Raw genomic sequence first — 23803 nt, 5'->3', positions numbered from 1 at the left:
TTATTTTACCAACTAGGTTGACGCATTAGATTGGCGAAGCATACTAACACTTTATCTTCACAAGTCTAAATAATCATTCACACATATATTAAGTACTAGCTGTACCCGCGGGCTTCGCCCCGTTTAACTTCATAAGTATTCGCATGGCTCATTCACGTCCTGGTTGAAGTTCGTTCGCTACGCTCACTCACCTTTAGGTTGGAGCTCGTTCGCTGCGCTCACTTGCCTTCAGGTTAGCTCGTTCGCTACGCTAACTCGCCTCCAGGTTGAAGTTCGTTCGCTACGCTCACTCACCTTTTGGTTGGAAATTAGCTGTTGTCATATATTAAAAAAAAATTAATAGTGCTGCACCCTGTTGGTAATCCTTTTAACTTTTATGCTATTGAATATCATAGAACAGAACCAACTTGTTTAATTGAAACAGCTGTTAAGATTCATTAATTCATTTTAAATATGAAAAATCATAAGATTAACATGGGGAACTACAGAGCCACTGGGGCGGAGCCCGAAAGGGTTTTTGAGATAAGAATATGCTTTAATGTTAATCGGGAATGTGAGCTATCATCGTGCCAAATTTCAGCCCAATCCGTCCAGTAGTTTATGCGTGATTGAGCAACACACACACAAACACACACACAAACATACACACAAACATACACACAAACTCACAAACTTTCAGATTTATAATATTAGTAAGATCTTTTCCTCACAAACCCCCTCATCATGACGTCAATAAGCTTATTCGTCGGTTTTGTACAAGTCTAGGAGAAGCATCCAATGGTTAAGTTCAACTTTCAAACAAATGCATGCAATAAAACAATGTAGGTCGGACAATCGTCAAACTTGCCCAAAGTTTCTTGGTATTTTAGACCACGAAATGCAATAACGAAAGTTTGCATTCATCTTGTAATTTCTATGACCATTACATTATATTTAGTGTTATTTAATAGAATGTTAGTCTATTAACACACGAATTCACTTGAACCTCCTGTATAAAATATACTGTATTCAGTAGAGAGTTTTATGATGATACACTGAAAAATTGAAGTTTTAGGCAAATAATTGATAGATATTTAGATATTTTTAATATAGTTAGATATTTTGGTTATTATGGAGTACAAATACGTGTTACTAAATGGATCCTAAAATATTGATCACTTCGTATTTTGTTATAAAATTAAACAATTTACCCCTTTACGTTGATTATTACAATTTTAAGCAACTATTATTTTTTAAAGAACAATCGTTATTTTTATAATAATAACAGTTGAAAAAGAACGTTTGTTTATATTTTGATATGTAAATGACACACAAGTATACAAGTAAGTGTTTGTTTACTTACTTTCTAACCTCGAAGAAACAATTTATTAGAAAACTGTGGCCAGACCGTTGACTAAGTACATTTTATGGATCACTTACATAAAGTTATATGCAAACGCCTCACCGATGTTTACTACCTCATTTATACACAAGTGGTTAGTTGTTGTAATAGTTCATCAAACTACTTTATACAGTTTTGTTGAATATTTAGTGAAACAAAGAACAAGAAAGAACAAACAAATAATTTAGTGATTGTTCAAGTATTTCTAACTAAAATATTTAGTTTTTATTGTTGTTTTATTATCTTTGGTTTTCTTGTGAATTAGATTAAAATATCTTTAAACATACGTGTATTTAGATTGTATTTGATTTATTTTCCTAAATTTCCTAAACTGTGCTGTAGGTTTCCCTTTTTTAAACGTATTGAAACAGAAAGGCTACACAAATTTATTTCAATATAATTAGCTCTGTCTCACAGAACAATCGTAAACTGAACAGTAAAATATCAACAGCTGAAGGACAATCAAACCGGTCTTCTGTTTATTCTAAGCTTGAAAATAAATCACAAATTGCTAAAGCTCAATAAAAATCAAGCTTAATAATTGAAAGCTTTTCAATGTTTAATTCGCCTATTATATAAATTAATAATATTAACACGTTAATAAATGTATCTCATTAATCTTTACAACTCATCTTTTTTCACACGCATCTTATCACTGCTGCAGATATCATTGACTAGCCGACTAGTAGTATGACTTATAAAATAATTTTCTCTTTTGGATCACGGAACAGATACATAAGAACTTACGTGATCGTTTCAAAATAAGAGAAATAGTAAATGGTTAAACTCTTGACTAACATATACATGTTGTATTTTAAATAATTAAATTGTCATCGTACCAACCCTAATTGATATAGCAAAACTTTCAAAAATCGATACCGCTAACTGCTATATATATACAGTTCAGGCGTTATTGAGTATAATCAGAAACTATGGTAAGTATTCAAATAACACAATGGTATTTTGCCGGACTAATTACGATTTCGGAATAACTTGTGTGCTATGAATAACTTTTCGCTTGGATTTTGTAATATCTAGCTCAATAATTAATAGCTTTTTACTAACTTTATAATACTATAGGTAAAATAATTCTTCATATCCTCTGGACTGTTGAAATTTATTGTTATAACTTTTAATATGAAACGACAAACGAGCAATGGGTTACAGTGACTAACCCGTTTGTAAATACCATTACCATGCATGAGATGGAAGAGCACGACCACATTTATTCTTATGACAGCCTAGTTCATCATTTGGTGTTCGGTGTGAATGTGTGTATATTATACACACAAAAATATTTATATAACTTATATAAATGTGGTAATATGTTTCAAATATGCATTTTTTAATTTCCAACAAACTTGATTACTCTGGTATAATACGTAAGCAAACTACAAATTTCAACCTATTTGCTATAATACAAACTTGATCATCTCACCTGCTTCAGGGGATCGGATTCATATATGATGTTGTAGCCAAAGACACTATAGCATTCCTGTCAACTATAATCCTTCTAGAAAACATTAATTAAGGTTCCATGCTATAACGAAGTTATCAGCTTACAAACTTCCAACTATGCAATATAACCCTTCTACCCCCCTTCTAACCCTTTTCTACGTCATATAGTTTATAAGGATGATACCAAGGATTATTCTTGTATTTGTTGTGTGATACAAACAAAACTAATATTGCTCAGGTTACCTTTAATTTACAAAAAAGAAAATGTTTCTCATTTAGTGTAACTGGAATTACGTTATAACAATATTTGATGTAAAATTTATTAAGAAAATCTCAATATTACCTCAAAAAACAATATTTTAAAATTTTTTGATTGGTGCAAGAGATTTCGTTTTACTCAAAGGTTATCTCCAGTAATATACGAATTTTAGTACCCTAGTTAATCAAAATAGTAACAATTGCAAGCAATTAAATCTCTCTGAAAATTCACAATTTCAAATGAAAATACAAAGATTCCCAATCAGTTCATCAATACTTTTCTCTTTACTTTTGTTTGATTTAAATCGAGGGAAAATATAATTGCAATCTGAAACACGAACAGTATGCAAATGCTGTCCAAACAAAAACTGCATTAACTAAGTGAGCTCAGAACAAATTACTGTGGACATTGCACTTGTATATCCCGTTGGGAAAACGTGTATCCGAACTATCAATCACTCTAAAAGTTGCGGATTATAAAATGTATATCTTGTCGCTTTGTTAACTATAAGTTTATATATTTGCTTATTGGATTTGTTTTATTGGGTTTATATTTTTTTACTTAGGTAGTTCCTGGTGGGAGGAAATGTTACATTTCATTTACTTCAACGTTCGCATTTTCTGTCCCGACAGTTTAAAGGTTTGCTTTAACTAAAGACCATATTTTTAGGACCCCCTGGTTCTAAAACATTTTTCAAATTTTTATTTGTGTTGGATCTTCTGATAATGTTCTCATATAATCTTATACCAATTTGTTTAGAACGGATACCACTTAAATTGTGAACAACGAAATTCTTTTAATTTCATTTAGTCACATTTGAAGTTTATATGTGATAAGTCATTAAAATAATCACAGCTTTTAGAATTTGTTTAAAGACTTCTTTCTTCTGTATAAAGCTTTCTCGATTAGTGACGGTAAATTATTTGAGAAAGTCAGGAAGCATTGCGTTAATATCATTCATCGCACCAAAAAGTTTTTCATGTAGCCTATGAGGTAAAATACAAATTTATGGTACGCTGGCTAAATGTCCATGTAACCAAACATACTGCAAAAGCCGAGTTAGTAACCTCTACGAAACCGGCGTAACAAAATTAAGGGACATCTTTGAACAGAGTCCTTTGTTTCTTGTGCTGCAAAGTTTGTTAACAATTCAATTCCAAGTAGGGATATTGGTGTCTGCCAGTATCAATGACTTTTCTTAAATCGCGTTTAAGTCTAAAATTGAGCTTATAAAAGTTTTCTTTCAAACTTTAAAAATTCATCTCCATAGCCAGGCACAGTTAACCACACACTGTTTGTTTTTAGGAACCAGAAAGTTAACTCCTGCTTGTGAATCAACACCTTTTGTATGAGCTCCTTTAAGCCAGTTAAATAAATAATGAGCCTTTAACCTTTTAACCTCGCGACAGTTTACTGTTTGCAAGTTGGTAATTGCAGCAATATTTCACTGCCTCAGATATAAAGACTCGCGCCTCATTCATTCTGTGGTTTCCTTACATCTGGAAAGCAATTTAAGTTGGTATGTCAAGTTCTGAGATGTATTTCGTCCTAACATGTTGGAAAACCAATGTTTTACTTAGTACTAAGTTTACCATGAATACAGTACTGATGTAAAAATATTTGTCCTTAAAACCTGTGTATTATTATGAACTAATACTATTTTGTATTGATAGGCTACTCTAAATTTAAATCGAATTACTATCAAAGTATCAATACTGTTGTTTCTATGCATATTTGTATTTATAATTCCAACATTTACTCTTAAATAGTATATTACAATTTGGGTCTAATGGACACTATACAAATGTAGGTCCGTGCCTTTTTACCGGCGAGAAATAACTATATAGACTTAAATTATAAATGCAAACTAGTATCTATCTTTTAAAGGCTGGAGTACAAAAACTATGATGGTGGTTACAAATTATGTTCTGATGTTACCGGTCAGGGACAAGAGTTAACTTACTTTTTGCACAAGATAAATTATTGTTAAAATCTTAATACAGTCATGTAAACAGTATTTTCCACAATAGTGAGTACTAAGATTTTCCGCAGTGATATCCTCATAATTAGACCAATTCATTAATTACAAGGCAAAGTGTGGTTCGGATTCCACTATAAACTTAGGTCCCTTTAGTTGCCGTTAGCTGTATGGGCTAATATAACAGCTGTGTCTAAGGAATATGTCAGCCTTTAGTCACTTACAAGACTACAAGATCGCGCCACTCATACTACACTCATTCATACATCCATACGTGACTAAAAAAATACCTACATTCGATTGGTCACCATTTTAGTACTAGTCAGTATTCAAGTAAAGTATTTAAGTATTAAGTCCACGTGTTTATAGCTAATTGAGCTGATTTTAGTAGAGTGTGTTCAATACATCAGTAAACTCGTTGGAATTGCGATACTGTTGTTATCATAAGATTGATTCTATTGCCTTCTTAACAGTCTGGCTCTAGAGCCAGTTAGGACTAGACCAGTTAGGACTAGTCCTAACGTTTTTAAGTTTACGCGAATTGACTGCGGAGGTATAAAAGTAAGTACTATTTCCTCAACTAAACGTTGAATCGTTTGTAGTCGTAAGCAAACAAACCCACGACGAGTAAACAGTACGTTGACTTTTGATGATACCGCTCTTTAGACATAAATTGTTCGTAGACTTTTAAGACATTAAACCCTTAAAACATATTATTTAGTTTATTCGAAAAAATTTAAATGAAATTAAAATGTGTATTATATTACCAAAATCATTAACACATGATTCAAAGAAATATAAGCATTCTTCGTTAAACTTAATTTCAAATACAAAATATTTGTTTACTTTTTATGTAATGTTTTCTGACGTTTTATTCTTATTAATTATTAAGATATTTACATGTCGTCATTTATATTTTACACATTCTCTATTTAAAATATGCCTAGCTCAATAGTAAAATACACAATAATATTTAGTTATTGTATTATTTACACGAAAAACTTAGCTCAAAGTGCCTACTTCCCATTAGAAATTTTACACTGTTTGACGTCAAAATTAGAATTGCTAAGACAATACTGGAATCTCTCCTAAAACATAAAATTCGTATAGCTTTGAGTTTACTCTCCATGACAAAATGGCTCGGGGCATAAAGCATGTGACGCTGGATCATTTATATCCTAAATAGGCTCTGTATCATTGTGTGTCACAGAAATCTTAATAAAGCATTGGCCGTATATTCAGAAAGTATGTTAATCCTACTCTATATGTGAGATTAAATTACTAAAGCATTATTACTGGACATAAACAAATTGCTCAAAGGTATGCATTTTAATTGTAATTTACTTAATTGATACTCATGTTAAGGTTAAGTTAAGTTAAAAAATTACCAAACCTTATCATATATCGCGTACTATTTTCACATAATCGTTAAAACTTTGCTGGAATTGTTTATACTGGTATGTTATTATACTAAAAAAGATTTAACATTATAATATGTATTAAATGTATTAAACTGATTTCCTTAATTGATTTTTCCCATTAAAAAATATTATTATACTTATTTTAAAGTAGTATTTAAAGTATTCAGGGTACTTATTATGATAACTGATAAGAAGATGCACCTTTTTCTCGATAGCGTGAAAGTTTTCTATTTCTGTAAATATGAAAATTAAACTAAAACACCATAAAAGCTTCGACAAATTCTTCAGTTTTTTTATGAGAGGTTTTGTAAAGTAAATAGTTTTAATTCATAGAAACATTATCGAGGTAATTTGTTGGTTTTGTAGTGGAGCATCAAAATGGTAAGGTTCAACCCCCAAACAAATGCATGTAATAAAACAATGTAGGTCACTCGATCTTCCAACTTGCCCAAACTTGGTTGATATTTTAGACCAAGAAATGCAATTTCAAAAGTTTTCATTCCCTTGAATTTTCATGACTATTATAAACATTGTTCTTTTGAACTATTTAATCAATGTATACACCGTAACTTATTAATTGAGTTTTAAAAATACGTTAATTTTGCAATTTATAAATCACAGTATTACCTTTAGAATCATTAAGTTTATTTAAGCGTATTTACGTTATTTACAATATTATATTTTTACATCTTATAAATCAGAATTGGCTATTAAGTTACATAACAGTTTCAAATTTGACAATACCTTTTTGGCCAGTGATGAGTAAAATATAAAAGTATTTAATAGTTGATACTGAGGGATTTTAAGATTAACACTAAGTATGTGTTTCATTCATTAATTTTTTTTAATAATTTCCACACTTTACGGTTCAAAGATACGTTTCTTAATTTTGGTTATATCCTAAAGTTTCTTAAAATTTAATTAATTTATTACATTTTTAAGACAACTCTGATTTAATAAATCTGATAACATTTTATCATACAGTACATAACGTTTAGTGTACAGTACATGATTTGTATAGGTGTATTACGATTAGATGTGTTCTTTTAAATCCTTATGAAATCATAAATTTTTGAAGTATTTTAAGTATACCATATTGGTAGCTTTATAGTTTTATATAGACAGCACAATAATCCATACAACGTAGGAACTTTTATATTCCTAGCTACAACAATGTGAACTTGGAAGGTGAATCAGTGAAGGCTGATGGATAAGTTTCCAAATCCACCTTTTACTTATTTCAAACTTGTAATTCCATCACAATGCACTTTGTACTTATACATTTTCTTTGTTTGTATAATATTTTATGTTCACTGCTATGGATTTTTATAATCATCAAATTTTAATGCTATAAATCCTGATATTAGGCAGTATTATTACACAAAAATGGGTTTATCGAAAATTGGTATTGCATGGATGGTTTCAAAATTAAGTAAGTTACATCTTGAAAACTGAGCGATTTGATTAGTTATAAAACCTAATCTCAAGTTTACTTTTACGCCGTATTTGTAACCCTTTTTATTAAGTAAGGTTTACGTATTAATGGAACAATCTATGCTACAAGACTTTAGGCTACATTTAATAAGAAGAACTATTAGTTCCTTTACATTGAAGTACGAACAAAAAACTGAAAAGTAGGTTCTTTGACCTTGCTTAAAATTTCAGCTAACGATATCAAGCATTATAGGTATTCCTTCAATAAACTGCATTAAACAGTTTGGCCTCAGAAATAGTTGTACATTCTACTTTATTCATTTCGACCAGTTCTTCTGTATAATAATACTCCATAAATGCGTATAACCAGAATAAATATAACACAAATACGTATAAACGATCACATGAAACAATAATTGCTCCAAAATAATAGCATTCAGTTCAAACCAAACAGAAATTGTGAATTATTAACCTATTTATTCATCTCTACACTTACTATCGGAGTTTTTATAGGATTAAGTATATGAAATTTCTAAGGGAGTTTACAAACACATGTGTAAGTGAGAGGTGAAGGCTAAAGGTTTGATGGATTGCCGATACAGTCCATTGATCGTGATGAATATGTGAGTGATGAACCGTCTCAACTTAAGAAATACCATAACATACATAAAATACTATACCGTGTCTTACGTAAAGACACGGTATTTGGCTTGGTTATTTATTGATATCACGTCACATGTGAGGTATAATTTTTCATTTCGTGTCAACAATTTATGTATCCTGTCTCACGAGGTTTTCCTATTGAATTCTAAAACACCATATTATCACATCGTATTGAACGATCAAGCTACTTTATATTTTCTTTATCTGATAGGACAGTGATATTTCACACAGTAGACGTATTGAATTGTGTAGTAGTGATCGTAGTGAATTAAGGCCTGTCCAAAACTTCACCAACTTAGTACAATGTATAAGTCTACGAATCAAAGTTTGTTTACCTACTGCCTTGAGAGTACAGAACCGAAATAGTTAAGAACCGACCATGCATTATATTATTAGTTCAACAACATCTAACACCACCAAAACCTTTTGCTAGAACTTTTTTCTTGATGATGTAGTTGTATGCAAAAAGCTAAGTTGTTGACTATATAACAAGACAATCATATTGATTCCTATTCCTTGTTCAATTTTAACAATATGGACAACTATTGGAAAATATGGACAGCAATATGGAACACATTGTTAATATAGGACAAGCCATATAAGGCATTGGAGGTAATGTAAGAGTAGCAGGACTTCTTTTGAAAGTAATCAGTAAAAATACAGTTATACTACAACATACAGGACTGCTATTTCAGCCTTTGTTTACGAAATATAAGGTTTCAACATTTATGGATAAGATAGGGCCAATTAGTTTTCATAAAAACGAATTTCTATCTAGATTTGTTTTTAGAGGATATAATATGTTTTATTCTAATTGGATATATGAAACCCCCAAGATCTGTAGTATAAACGCCGTTAACAGCAAATCGTAACAAGACCTGCTCTGCTCTATAAACCAAGGCTTGGCTGCATATAAACTGCAGTTGTTGCATTGTACTGTGCTCGGTTCCGCCGCTTGCTCTTTAGTACCAAACTACCGTGTCGACATCTTTTGTTTACTTTGTGCAATAGGCAAGATTTACCACTCCTTTTCATTATTTTAATGCACGATAAAACCATAGTTTTACCTATGCTTGTATCACCAAATTTAGTTAAATTGTAAACTAACCTTTTCTCCATAGGAATAAAATGAGATGTAACAAACTATATTCTCGAGTTCTTACGATTTGTACTTTTAGCGAATTTCCCTATTTTTAAACATATTGATCGATGAGTGAATGAGTGAGCCAATTAGTGGTATAAGTGTAGATGTAGATTGAATAAATGCTCTTTATTGGATCTAATTTTTATATATTTAAAAAAAAAACTGTTAAAACAAGACATTTATTCATTCATCATATGAACGACATTTTTATGACGCTGACTGTATATGGTCATTCATAGTTTCTTTTTTTTAATATTCTTAAAATGATAAAAGATATTATTCTTACTAGATTCAAATAAGATAATAAATAGACAAACAAATTTCTAGTAACGATATGAAAGTAACGGTTACTGTCGGTCAAGTACATTCACTTGTAACGTTTGCGGATAACAGTCATATACCTTTATAGGGAACATTTACTACTTTGTTTGAAGTTGAAATCACTACGATTATATTTAACTGTTGTTATTCTTAATCTTTGTCTATTTTTTTGTTTTAAATGTGGATATTCAACTCACTTGCAATCCATCATCGAGTTGTTAACGATTTCTTACGTAAGATTCTCATCATTATTACTTTTGCATCAGAAATATAAGTCATCCCCGTTGATGGAATTCTTCACAGTATTTCCGACCAGAGTTTTCAATATTTATTTTAATTCCTCAGTTATCGTAATTGCAAACGTATGGTAAGTAAATCATCAACTTGAACCCTCACATCATAAATAAATACCTCCACCACAGAACCACGGCAGAATAACCGAATATCCATTTTCCTGATTGGATTTTCACTAAATTATTTCCATAACTAGTTCGATGATTAATTAGGTTTGCTTCCCCATAGAAGGTATGTTTTAAGAAACATTATAGGCTTTACAAAACGAATATGCTAAGTTAAAAAAAATGTGCTAGCATGAAAGTACTTATTCTCCGTAATAAAAAATGGGAATTTTTAATTCCCAGTTTTTTTCTTCCATTAAGCGTACACAGGGCTTTAGTCTTCAAAGATGGATTATACCGGGTGATGAAGCCGATTTCCTACATCCTGCAGCGTACACACTATACTAAATTAGAGTCACCAAAGGCTGGTCTGCATCAGCAACAGTAACTACGATTATAGAACCTGGCTACAAGCTACAAAGCGGAACATTTAATTCGGATAAAAGCTTGGGACATAAATATTCAAATTATTTATTTCTTTGACAAGCCTAGTACAAATGTTTCCTTCTAAACAAAATATTTTTAAAGTTATTCAGATTGAGAAAACTTTAACGATTGGTGACTCGCTATTAATCTTACTTATCTTTTTTTTCTATGAGGTTCCATTGTGGATATTTAGGCATGCACTGTGGATGCGATACTCCCTGGTGTGGATTAACGTCCGCACGAGTGAGTACTACGACTATCCGCAGTACTATCCTGATAATTAGACCAATTCGTATGTACCAAGGAAAAAAGTGGTTCAGATTCCACTATAAACTGTAGGTCTCTTAGTCGCCATTAGCTGTATGGGCTATTAATTAACAGCTGTGTCAAAGTAATATGTCGGCCTAACACTAACAAGACTACAAGACCGCGCCACTCATCATACACTCATCTCCATTCATACTTGGCTTAAAATACCTACTTTGTATGGTCGCCATTTAAAAGAAAAGTATAAAAAAATTATCAAAATATGAGAACAAAACAATAAAGATATTTTAGCTCTTAGAATACTATTAAGGTTTCACAGCCATAGTTTTGAAAGTCGTTATAATATTTATTTATAAAAGCGAAACTCGGAGCGCAGCTTTTACAGATCGTTGTAGTCGCGTTAGCTTTTTATTACTTTACTGTGTATACTGAGTATTGCCTCCACCAGTTTCTACGATGAAACAATATCTAAAAATGTGTTTCGTCGTTAACTTGTTGTGTATTGTATCTCTTTTTTTTTAATTTTTAATATTATAAATATTAAAATTTGAATATTCTAATTCTTAAAGCCGGGTTTTCCTAGGCGCGGAGTCGGCCAGCGGAGAGAGGAACGCGGAGAGCGGACTCAGCTTGTCTTAGGCAATTTAATGTTACTGTTTTCTTAGAAGCGGAGCGGAATGCCATGTTAATTTCAATTCCGCTCTCCGCGTTCCTCTCTCCGCTGGCCGACTCCGCGCCTAGGAAAACCCAGCTTAATACTGAAAATAGATTCACTTACATTAATTAACAATACATTGCAATGCCAGAGAACAGCTGGTATTAGGTGCCATTACGGAAAAATCTGTACACCTTATACGTTTGACCTGTAATTATTGCTTAGGTTTGCAAATGGAATGGAACTTATTCAATTTTGTTGTTTTATATCTATTACGTAGTCTTTGATTCGATTATTCTGATAGTAATTTACTAAAACTTAGACACGCTCTGTGTACACAAAATCCAATCCTGTGTCTACCTCATATTTCAGTTAATCATTTTGCACCAATCTCAAAATAACATCTTTCATTACTAACCTGTAAAGCTCATAAACTTGAGAAGGTATTTAGAATGCAGGAGGGTGCAACGAAATACATCCTCTAAAATGAAGACTTGTCATAAGATCTAGGTTCATTAGCTGCTGAGCTTGTAAAGATTTTGTCTAGCGTTGTTATGCAAACAAGTCTGAGTTTTATATAGAAATAGAATTTTCGTCTTCAGTAATGTGAAGCTTGAATGTGACTTCGTAGGTGGAAATATTTCGACAACATCTAGTGATTTTCTTAACAGAGCAATTTTTAGTTTTTGACACATTACAATGAATACTTTTCTAATTCCCTAGTACGGTGAATTAGGTTCTACCCTAAACAAACATCCTTTCTAAGTAGTTTATTACCCACTACTTATTTACTACTTTAATGAGCAAATCATTATAACAGTATATGTTTTGTAGAATAAAAAAAATGTTTTTAGATTAGGTATGCTACAAATTAATTATTAGTCTCCGTCTCCAATAAATGTCTACAAGTTAACTTTCTAACTTGTTTATAGAACTTATTTAGAGCTTATTTACAACCATACAAAAATTAATGGCTTGTACTTTTTAAGTGTAGCAAAACAAAAAGCCACCACACAAGCCTTTAAAAACTTCAGCAAACAAATCATGCACCCATATTTTCATATATAGCTTACAGATCAAATCATTTTCTTTGCAACGATTTGTTTGAAAAACTAATTTCTAACCAAATCAAAATGCAGCACGGCGCCGGGTACACTCCAAGTCGTGAACAGAGTTTCATTTGATTTATCCTCACTCTGGAACAAAGACTGCTAACATTTTTGTTTCCTTCGGATCTTTAGCAAAAGAAACAGATTATTAATTCATAAAAAAACACCAAATAAAAAAGTTGTGTTTTGAGGCATTGTCTTTTCTTTATGGACCCTAAAAAATGTGTACTTAAAGGAAATTCAAGTAACCACATCACGGTTGTTTGTGTACAATATTTAATAATTGTCATTTGCGGAGACTATTTAAGTTTCATTTTACAATAGTTAAGAGTAAAATATTGTATTATTCGTATAAGTCATGGGCATTTTATGTGCCAATTCCTTTTCATCTGACCTACATAAACACTGGTCATGTAGCAGTGTCCGGTTATAGTATTGAGACCTCATATTAGTCAATCTGGTAACTAGATACATAGGTCAACCATCAATCAGTACACTCCTTGTCTTGCATCCTTGGTTAAAACTTTAATATTGCAATCTGTCATAAAATAATGATAAAGTTTTGAATTTGAGAACCAATAACATTGTACCAATACTCTTGTTTAAGAGTGGCTTAACGTCTTGAATAGGTATTGATTAAAATTTTTATTTTATGAAAAAGTGTATTGCATTGTTTAAGATAAAACATTTTAACTTAAAATTGTTATAGTTACGATAAATCTTTCTGTTGTCAGAAATCCTACGGACAAAACCGAAACTAGGAATAAAATAATTTGAAAATAGTTTAACTGTGGCAACTAAGGGGCCAATACCCTGACAACTAGTTGCAGTAAAGTCATAAAATGCACATGCAACTACGGCAACGGCCTCACAGTTGTGTTCCAAAGCTGTACTGTTTTATATGTGTATAGCTAATGTCCAACCTAAATATCATACAAAATTAAATGCAATTATTTTAATACACTAAACATCATTATAAGACATTTATGAAAACCAGATTTTTCGTTTGACAAAAGTCTATGAAAGATGGACGTTTGGCATCTTTAACAAATATCAAAATAAGTGTAAATTGGAGCTAAAAGATTTATTTGTTTTTGCTACAAGTTACTTGATATGGCATGATATTACACTTAGACCTTTAGACAGAAAAAGTTTTAGGGCAGATTTTAACCAAGCCTATTGTATAATGAAAAAACTAAAAATATAAATAAAAAATTGGTCATATATTTTAAAATAATCTATGCTACTCTTACTATGTGTTTTGACAAAACCGAGCTTTTTGGTAAAAACACAAAACTCATATTTTTATGAGGAATAATGTAGAAATCTTATTTCTCTACTTTTGAAACTTACCTTGTAAACCCGGTAAAGTATTAACATTGTGGTTTTAAGCTCAAACATAGTAGTAAACGTGCCCTATAAAGGTATATGACTGTTATCTACAAACGTTACAAGTGAATGTACTTGACCACCAGTAACCATTACTTTCATATCGTTACTAGAACTTTGTCTATTTCTGATCTCCAAAACACGTTCAGGGAAATAATACATAGCTTTAATGCTGTTTATCGCCTTTCCCCTTTGAATCATACAGAAAATTACATATATTGCTTTCGGGAAGATTACGTATGTCTTTGCGTATTATAATATGTTATTACAACTATAAACCAATCATTGGTGGTTTTAATAATTAAAATTTAATTTCTTACTGTTCCCTGTGTTTGAAGATGCTAAAAATAGACCTATGTACGTCAACATGAATATTGTCCTTTAATCAACGATTATTTTATTCATCTGAAACTATTATGTTACAGCCGTATTTATGTCTACCTTATTTTAAGGACAAAACCAATAGGCTAACCAATATTTGTGGTAGAACACAAAGAAAATATTGGCGATGAAGAAAACTTAAAAACTCAAGACAAGTACGAAAATAAAAACTTCCACCTCAAAAGCACTGAACTCTTCAATCAACTGTTGATTTCTCAAATGAAAACATCAATTCAAACTTTATACATTCCAGGAAAATGGGAAATGATGTGATCTTTCCTATAGATTTTTAGTAATATGACAATGGCCCTCGTGTTTAAATGTAAGTCTCAGTCATTTCAATGGCTATTTTTTTATCATGGCCATTGTGATAACTGGGGTAGAATGACATGCGTTTTGGTGCAGTAAAGATTCGAATAACAAAAAACATAGTAAGAATAAAGCAGTGGTATAAACCAATAAAAAACTAGGAGTATAGTTGTCATTTACGAATGTTACTTTTAAGATGACACAGTTTTGTATTGTTACTTGTGAACTTCATTTTAAAATTGCAACAATTAGATATATCCTCATTAGTTAATATTAACATTTTCTTTTGCACGTGTACCAATTATCAGAGCTAAGTCTAGCCAACTTAACAATTTTCTTTTATACAAAAACTATGCCAAACAAAGAAGAGAATCCTTATTTACAATAGACGAATGAAACGTCTCATGAAACCCCGCTTCCTATAGGCATCGTGTTCAAGGGTTATTTTATTTTCCTCTTGTTTTTTTATATGAACATTGCTCGTTTAAAATATTATCGGTAGCTTATTATTTAAAACGATAATCTATTAACTTACCAATAAACCCTTATCCAATGGCGCATTGATAATTTTAAAATTATTTAAAAACTTTAATTGTTACCACTTTTGCTAAGCCATTTAAAAATAATATATGTAGTATTTTTATTTTATTACACAATGTATTTAGGCTCATACATTTTAGACCAGAAAAAGTAGCTGTATCTGATTCAAATTAAGGTTTAGTTACTTTGTGAACATTTAAGAAATACAGTACAAAACACGAAACAAGTTTTGAAACATAATTTATCGTGTTTACGGTGCTGTATGGCGGTGTTTAAAAAGAAACAGATACTTTGAAAGAGTATCTCCGGTTAACGGATATCTCCAAACTCCGGATTATCGATGTTTTGTTTCAACAAACTCCAACAAATAACACAGATGGTCAGTTTGGACAATATCCAGGGCTGCCACACACGTCGTGTACGCAGAGTTGCCAACTGAACAACAAATAATACTCCTGGACGTTTGACGTTTACTTTGGCTCTAGGTTTATTCATAACAATAATAATATACGTTATAAAATTCATACTAGCTTATAAAAACCATACCCAAGACTTCTGTAAATGTGAGAACAACCTAGACGTATTTCATGACGCAAGTTTTATGGACCGTTTTATGGGTTATGTCTTAGTATGGTGGTAAAGATGTCTTAATTTTACGAGATAATTTTGGATATTGATCATCATATACCACGATATAGCTATATTATGAATGATAATACACTGTGAATTATCTATAGGTAGTATAACTGATATAACTGAGTCAATGAGTATAAAGAAAGGAAATCTTTCATCTCATCTATCTATATATTAATAGGCAAGCATGTTTCTTTAAAACCTTTTTTCTCAGCTCGTGTGAATCGTAGGGAAAATCTACGCATACCGTTAGAAAGCTATTTTCCTGTAGGTGTGCAGAATCCCTTTATAAATTTAAATAGGCTCAAAGATAAGCACGAAAAATGAGTTTAAAAATTTGAAAAATGTAACATGGATCTTATGCGTTGCCATGGTGACGAAATAACAACGAAATATAAACAGATAATAAAAACAAATGGAAGAAACTCCAATCACATGTTTTATTTACAGTGTGGGGTGAAAATAGATAAGTGAGTACATTACATATTTTTGGTCGAGTTTCGACCACTGGACGACCTCTCGTTTTATTTAAAAGGTGTAAACTGTTGATAGAGTTGTAATTGGAAACATAAACAAGCTGAAGAAAAAAGGTAGTTGCAGTTACGATTATGCTATCTTAAAACTTTGAAATTATATCTAATAGTAAAGAAATATTTCATAAGTTGTGTGGTAAAATGAGTAGAGAGACCTAGTGTGGGCTATCGGGTTTTAGTACCACATACTATGAATCCAATCACACTAGGTTACATTAGACAAATTAAAATATTATTAACACCAACAAATTAAATATTTCTAAGAAAACATTAGGTAACCCTGCGGGCGACTTGGTAAGAATTCCTCATACTGTCATCATTTTTGAAATAAACTAGTTCATGTGCAAAAATATACTTTACCTAATGATTGCAACTTAAGATATAAAACTAATGTAATTAAGTAATCATTTTTTGTCCTAAATAAATGGATTTAATTAATGAAAATAACCGTTTACGTTTATTTAGACTGTTCTAAGCAAATAATGGACGCATAATTTACAAAAAACGTTACAAGGTTTTTTATCAGAGGCTTCCTACGATTACATAATGAAATTATGATAATCCTCATTTGTAGATCGTGACATTGGCTTTGAAATTATAATAAGTACACTTAGTGGTAATATCACTCAAGCAACAGACATATAATTGATTTACGATAGATTTTTTCGTAGGATTATAATCTTATAACCAATTACGTGTTTTACTATATTAACTGCAATTTTGCTATTTCCTCAATTCATTAGTTTTTCAATTACAGGAATATATCTCAACAATTTTGAACATCCTTAATCAATAAATTTGTTTTTCAATAACTGCAGTTTCGTTACTTTTATATATCTGTTTGCATCACGTGCGTTATAACCTTTAAATTTGGAGTTGAACACGATAACAATTTGGCTAATCAGTATAATTAATTTTAATACTAATAGTAATCAATTATTTTACTATTTTTAAAATATTAGGCCTATACAATATAAATGAATGAATTATATTTGAAAATATAAAAGAATTACTGTGAAAAAGAGTAAAGAAACAATCTTCTCAGAGTCAAAGAGTGCAAGATCAAGTTGACTTTTACAAATGATGTGGTTAAGAATTAGAGTGTTTGATTAGTGTTTTCGTTGTTTAAGAAAACTTACTAATACTGAAAATATAGCTGGAAGGTGGGATTTTTTTCATATACCTTAGTTATATTTAGTTCTGGTGTATCATGCAAAACCTAGAAAAGTTTGTTTCAAGAATCTTAAAACAGCCAATGATCTACCAAATTATAAACATGAAACTATCTATTGTTAGATAGTTTGCTAGAATAAAAACATAGGTAGGATAGTGACCAATAACTAGGTAGACACAAAACATTTCTTGTACGAATTCTTTTAACGACATACTTTAAGGTTACAAACCAACAATTTGAATTGTTGTTGAAGTTGAATTGTACAACCATGTAACAATTAACCATTGTATTTCCCATAGATCGTTTGACCTTTGTCTACAATAGTGATATCATTTAAATGTTGTTTTTTTTACCTCCGCGTTAGAATTGTCAATATTTTAAAAGTGATTTACCATGTTGATAATATGTTGTTTGTAAAATGATGTTTGATAAAAGAAAATGAAGATTGCAAGTTGCTTATTCAAAACTAAACACGGTTGTCTAAAGGATTTTACATGCGAAATCTAATTCCTTGTCGAGTATGAGTTAGCTTTGTAAAGGTGAAAGCAGACCAAAAACATTGTATTGAAATTTTTCAAAAAGTGATATAATGAAAGAACCAAACAGGGCCTAGCTCATGTTACGACTCCATTGTTAGGCCCATCAGCATTTTATTGGAGTCGTAACGCTTGCGACGGCTGTAAAAATGTTTTTCAACTCTTTTAATCACAGTTTAGTAGTTTGTTGCCAGACCAAGTCCTACTTTTAAGATGCAGTGCTTTTAACACTCGGGGTAAAGACTTCGGCAATGGATTGGCCAATATTTTAAAATAGCTTCTTTATTAATCATCATAGAACGTGTTATTACTCTTTCTAATCATCATCATCATCATCATCTATACTATTATAAAATTGAATTGGTGGATTTATATCTGTTTGTCTGTGTGGCTGTCAAGACTAAAACACTAAGCATATACAGCCCAAATTAAGCACAAAGACGGTCCTAAGAGACATATCTAGGAATGTCCTAGGCCTATTCACTTCCCTCTCGTTCCTCTCGGGCTACGCCCATTTGGATGTCCAAAGTTTCTAGTTTAGGTTTTCTAAAGTAAATATTAATTGGTCTCCATGGAAGCATGGGAAAATTACAATATTTGTTTACCTTTGCGTTGACATTTTAGCATAAACAGCCAGAACTGCTAAATGATTATATTTCACAAAAAAATCAGACAGCTGATCCGAACAAATTGAATAAATATTTTACACAACAGAATTATGTGTTTGTTTATGTAATTGATTTTGGAAAATTATGTTATATATTCGAATGTAAACAATAGGACAATTATAGGTCATACTTTTTTGTTTAGAACTACTTAACAAATGTTTGGATTAGGCGGTGGAGTAAATCTTCCCGTTGCAAAGCATGGAGTAGTTTTAAATAAAATAAATATAAATACGTTTAGTAACACAATTTACAGTTGGACATTGATATATGAAACCATCTTCCAAATAGTCACCAAAGTCGTTATCAAAGTTCACCAAAGTGACTCTAGTTACAATAATGTAACAAGTCAGCAAGTGCACTCACAGCATGTAGAGATTGGTGTCATAATTTGACCTTTTTGTGGATTACTCACATAAAGTTTTATGCTGCACATTGTTCGCTGCAGCTCCAAGTGATGCTAACTGTCTCACTTGCGATGTTTGTCTCCCGCTTTTTGCAAGAGAATGTAGCAATTGCATAATGTGTTTGTGAAGTAGTTGAAAATGTTGGCAAATGCTGAATATTTGGCCTAATTGTACAAGTAAATCATATAACGGTACACATTCACTAGAATAATTACGACGCTTAATGCGTAATTTATACCAACTCATTCACTTTAATATTTACTTTTAGAACATTAATTATCCTTGGTTCGTTGCAATTGCACGTGAGACAGAAGTAGTGGTGAACCCAGAATATGACGTCACTTTCGGCATGTTTTTCCCATGTTATTCTTATGGGGATCATGTTTTATCCAACAAAACCAAAAATCCTGATCTTTGCCTATACATCCCCTATACTACTGTACAACTCCATTAACGTTACAAATCAACATATATTTTCAAAATCATGTGAGATTTTCACCAGAACTCGGGCGTGCTCCCGGCTCACGCTTCTCATCTCCAGCGGTGTGGATTCTATACAGAGGAGTTGTTAAAGACCAAGTATAAAGACATGTATTTGGTAGAAAAGGTGATTCGGAGGAAGGGTGATTGGTTGTATGTCAAATAGCTTGGGTTCCCAAGTAGCCAGAATTCATGGATTTCCACTAAGGATGTTGAGAAGCAAGCCTAAGGGAGCACGCCTGCGACCGGGAGCGCGCCATGAGCCGGGAGCGCACCCGAGTTCGCGTGCAAACCACGCAAAATTTTGAGAATATACATGTGAATGGGTGTGGATTTGAAATGTTGATGGGGTTGTAGATTTTTATGGGCTTGTATAGGGCCGAGAGCAGGTTTAAGAGGTATATCCCAAAAGACAAAGGAATGGCAATATTAAACAACTCATACGGCTAATATATATATATATATAAGACAGAAATATAGACTACAACATATCAAATCAGTCAATATAACAACTGGAAGGGGGATGGTAGATGTACTAGCAATTAGGCATGGGGCGAGGGAGTTGATGCCGCTCCCCAAAAAACGGCGGCGACAACCTATACTCCTACACACCGCTGGAGATGAGAAGCGTGAGCCGGGAGCACGCCCGAGTTCTGGTGCAAATCTCACATGATTTTGAAAATATATGCTGATTTGTAATGTTAATGGAGTTGTACAGTAGTATAGGGGATGTATAGGCAAAGATAAGTATTTTTGGTTTTGGTGGCTAAAAAATTATCCCCATAAGAATAACATGGGAAAAACATGCCGAAAGTGACGTCATATTCTGGGTTCACCACTACTGACAGAATAAACTAAAATTATTTTTAAAGAATATTTTAAAAAGTAAATTGAAATATTATAGGTATTTATTCTTTAAAATTCAACCACGAATGAAAACCAGTAGGCCTATTTAATTCCCAAAGCACCGCTTTATGTTAGCTTGATCTGAAGATGTGTAATTAAAACTACGAAGAGGATCATTTAATAGTTTACACGTAAATTCGAAAACAAACACACTTTATTGGAATATTCAATAGAAGGAAGTTTTTGCAAAATGAATATTGAGTATTGATTATAAGGAAAAGTAATTATAATTCCAATCCTATGCGTACATGCGAAGATAAACGTGTTGTCAATCGGAAAAATAAATTTAAAAGCATCTAATAAAGTTTAACGTTAGTGATACTGTGATCAAAATGTTATTTACAACCTAGCTAACGCAGCAGCAACGAAATTTTATGGACTCACATGTTGTCATGATAACGTACACGGCCCTTGTGTAAGCTGTATAGATTATGAATTCAGATTATAAAAAGTGCCATGGTAGTTTTCTATTCAAAGTTAATACTAAATAAAATACGTTGGATAAAATCAATAATAAGTGTAATACCTGTTTTATTAAACTATTCGTAATTGCAATTGTATACAATGCAATGGCATTTAATGATAATTTATTGCATTGAATGTTATCATGCAAACCTAATGGTCTGGCAAAAATAAAGTTTTAAGACAGTTAGTTAACGTATATGCTAATACACATATTATATGATTTAAGGGAAAAGTATTTAAAATTAAGATTATATCTATATACAAAAAACATGTAATATATTCTGATATAATGCAGACTTAGCCATAAGGAAAAGATTGCAATACAAACTAATTTATTTATCTAACATTTCATTTAAAAAACTTCAAGGAAAGCTGATAAACATGCCAGAATTTTTATGTTTGGAGAAGGGTTATAATCATTTCCAACTTCCTTTGCTCCTTCCTCTAGTGCAAGCATAAAAATTCATGGCAACCCTTACAGCATTGTTTAACATTATAACTACAGTATGCACAAAAATTCATCATGATTTTACCTTCCCTAAAATTAGCAAAGATAGATCGCTGACTCGTAACACTTTATAACTACAAAATCAGAATTGTTTTCGCTCCAAAGTGTATTTTAATGTATCTTAAAAAAACTATATTCTTCTTGTGCCTTATAGCAACCAAAAACCTCATTATTCCAATGTGCAACTAATTTAGATCAGGAATATTTTGTCGTCTTCTTCAAAGCCTGAAAGCCGAGGTATTTAGAAAATCTATTTGGAGTGATAGGGCTGAAACATTCGAGCAGAATTTGTTCTAAACTCTTCGTTCTTTAGAGGTCTCCCTTCCTTTTTTCACTCATAGTTTACCATTTTATTGCCATACTGTTAGTTAGTAATTAAATTCTGATAGTAGAAATGACATTTACTGATAGTTAATTTATTGGCTCGTTTTACTAAGTTAAATTAATACCAATTTTAACACGAATTAACTAACATTTACTGTTTGATGGTTTTTGCAAAAAAGAATGTATTTTGTTAAGATAAAGAGGGTGGGAAATGTTAGAATGTCTCAGTTTCTATATTTTCAGAAATGCTACTCGATATAAGTTACTGTTCTCGTCGTGGAATCCGGATAAAAACTTAAGTTTTACCCGCACCTGACACTCTACCAGCTGAAACACGTTGTTTACAATGTTTTTGTAATAATATTTTTTTATAGTATAAATGACAGTACAATAGAGGATAGACCATTTCTAAAACTTTTGAACCTTGATTTATTTAATTACATAAATATAACGTGGTTTTTTATGGTACTAACTGAGTCTGTATGGTTGGAGAAAAAATAAAGTAAGACCATACTATATGACAGTGTTTGTGGCTAGTATCCAATCATCAGCATTTAATAGTTATTATCTTCAAGAGCTCATACTTATCGTTCCTACAAATCGCTTGCTTACTTGCTTGCTGCTATTGTTGGGTTTGTAAATTAAAAGCATTATGCAATATACAAATTGGGCTGAGGTTTTAGAAAACAATGTTAAACTTTACGTAAAAATAATTTCACGGGTAAACTTCAAACCATAATACATCCTTGACCCTGATGGTACCTTGTAATTTCAATAGTAACACGAAGTTACAACGCCAAAACGCGTGCAAACACTGTGTCAGTACTGTTTAACACGTTAACACAGCCGAGTGTTGTGACAACTGGATGAAAAGTGTCTCAGTAAAAGCTTTTGTGCATCAGCTGTTGAAATGTTTATGTTTCACTATCATGTTTACGTAGTTCGGTTGGAGAAGCGCCAACAATCGGTTTGTACGTTATCCTCTATTTATCACTAAAATCAGTGTGGAAAATACTGTCTAAATTTGGTAAAATCATACTAAAACATGATATATTCTTGAATTTTACTAATTGAAAACTCAGGTTTCTAGAACCGGCATCAGGAAAATTGTTTAATTGTTATTGTGTAACTTAGGACACGAATTACTACGTTGTAAATCAAAAAAGTAATATTATACATTTGAAGGTAAAGTTTAAATTAGTTACTATTTCTAAGCAAATCATTATGTGAATTTTTAACAATATTTTTAAATGTAATAAAGACACATGTTGATACCATGTTTAAATGTAAATGTTGAATATTGATTTATCAATGCTATTATAACAAATGCAAAACAAATAAAATCTTTGAAGATACGAGTAAATAATTGACAATTATTTATTGTAAATGAAAATGTGGGTTTCTCATATGTATGTAGGCCTATGTATTAACTCATGTGTTTGAAAAAAAACATTTGGTCGAAAAAAGTTTAAACTACTGAACATTATAACCGAGTTCAGTAGACCAAAAAGTTTGTAACAACAGAATCTTGTTTGAAACCGTCACTAAAAGCTTTGGTACATCAGCTGCTGAAATGTTTATGTTTCCCCAAACTCGTGGCCGTTACACATTGCGTACTTCCGCTGAAATCTGGCTACAG

This window comes from Macrosteles quadrilineatus, unplaced genomic scaffold, assembly GCF_028750875.1.
Source record: "Macrosteles quadrilineatus isolate MER2022 unplaced genomic scaffold, UCM_ALF_1.0 Scaffold_4__1_contigs__length_99947679, whole genome shotgun sequence".
Lineage (NCBI taxonomy): Eukaryota > Metazoa > Arthropoda > Insecta > Hemiptera > Cicadellidae > Macrosteles > Macrosteles quadrilineatus.
The sequence above is the reverse complement of the archived record's forward strand: the minus strand, read 5'-3'. Positions refer to the sequence as shown.